Below are 1,802 nucleotides of genomic sequence, written 5' to 3'. Positions count from 1 at the left end.
GCTCCGGGAAGAGGCCGAGCCATCCCAGTGAAAGCCTTCCCTGCAGGGGAGTGAAGGGTTAGCTGAGCCCACCCTGAGAAGGGAGGCAGCTTGGGGTCCAGGAGGACAGGCAGGGTGCAGCCGGACCCCTGCAGCCAGGGAGTGCAGACTCATGGGCTCCTGGAGGCGTCTGGGCCCTCCCACCAGCCAACAGGCCGATGTGCCCTGGCCTGACTGGGGAAGCCGCCAGCCACCTCCCCTTCCCGCAGGCCCACCAGCCCACCGCACTGCGGAAAGGCACACACAGGCTATCGGGGCCTCGAGGCTGGGGCAGCTGGGTACCTGCACCGCCTGGCTGAGCTGCCTGCTGGGGGTCGCCGGCCCTGGGCGGGTGACCACAGCCCGCCCCACCCTAAGACACCCGGGGGCCCATGCATCCAACCCACTTCTCCCTGCTTCTGTCCCACTTTCTGGGTCCTGCCAGGGACACCGGGGCAAAGGACAAAGAGGAGCGGGAAGGGTGGGGTCCTGGGTGCCAGGGTCAGGGGAGCAGACAGCTGAGGACCTGTGTTGGGACCACACTTGAGCTGAGGTTCCAAGCCCCCTGCACATGCTCAGTTGTTCCATCGGATTCGCCTACAAAACACAGATTCAACGAGAAGACGATGAGGAATTTCATGCCTATGATCACAGAGCAGGCAAGCCCAAGCTCGGGCCCCTTCTGAGCACGGGGCCCTGTGTAAGCACATTGGTCGCACACCCTCGACCCCAGTGGTTCTCCAACCCCATTTCCCTCCCAGTGGGTCATTCATTGCAGGCGAGCGGCCCCGAGGCATCTGACAGGAGCAGCTGGTGCCGAGGAGCATGTGGTAGGGTGGGCTCTCTGTCAGGGCTTTCCCCGTATTAACTGCCTTCATCCCCAGAACATCCTACAAAAGAGGTGCTCTTGTTGTTGCACTTTACTGAGGCTCAGAGAGGTTAAGTGACCTGCCTATGGTCAAACAGCAAAGAAGGGGCAGATTGCCTTTCAGTCTTCTCCAGGTTCAAGGCCACACCCTGAAAGTGGGTGCTTTCCTCCAGCAAGAGCATGGGCCACAACCAGGGGCGACCGGGCTGCCACCTCCATGCCACACGCCCCGGTTGGGGAATCAGCATGGGGTTAGGAGGGGCCGCCCCTGTTCACAGGGGCTAGGGTGTCCTGTTCCTATCCTACACACTGGGGTGCTTTGCAGGATGAAATCAGGTGCTGTGAGCAATTACAAGGAGCAACCTAAGACATCGGATCATGGTATCAGTTTGCTAGGGCTGCCCCGACAGAGGACCTCACACTGGGCGCTTCAACAACAGGGAATGATTGTCTCACACTTCTGGGGCCAGAAGCCCAAGATCGAGGTGTCCGCAGGCTTGGTTCCATGGGAGGCTGTGAGCAGAATCTGTTGGGGGCCTCTTCCAGCTTCTGGGGGTTCGCTGCTGATCGGTGGTGTCCCAGGGCTGTGGATGGGTGCATGGCGTTCTCCCGGTGTGCATGTCTGTGTCCTGGCTGCTGGGTTTGGTACAGAAGGGGCACGAGGACGGGCGTCGGATCCCGATGACCTAGGAGAAGTTGGGTGGCTGCTTCATACAACCTGGGGCCCAGAGGACTCACGGGAGTGACTCTTAGCACTGCCACATGGAATAAAGAGGTCATCGAACACGGCACCCACCCCACCTAGACAGGACCTTGAAAGACCCCATCCCTCTTCAGTTACAGTTCGGGGGCATTCCACCCGACATTCACCCGGGACCTGTCTTGTGAAATAAGCATGTAACTTAGAGCTGCAGCC

Source organism: Phoca vitulina, unplaced genomic scaffold (assembly GCF_004348235.1).
Source record: "Phoca vitulina isolate PV1807 unplaced genomic scaffold, GSC_HSeal_1.0 scaffold294, whole genome shotgun sequence".
NCBI classification, from domain to species: Eukaryota; Metazoa; Chordata; class Mammalia; order Carnivora; family Phocidae; genus Phoca; species Phoca vitulina.
This window is presented reverse-complemented; position numbering follows the sequence as displayed.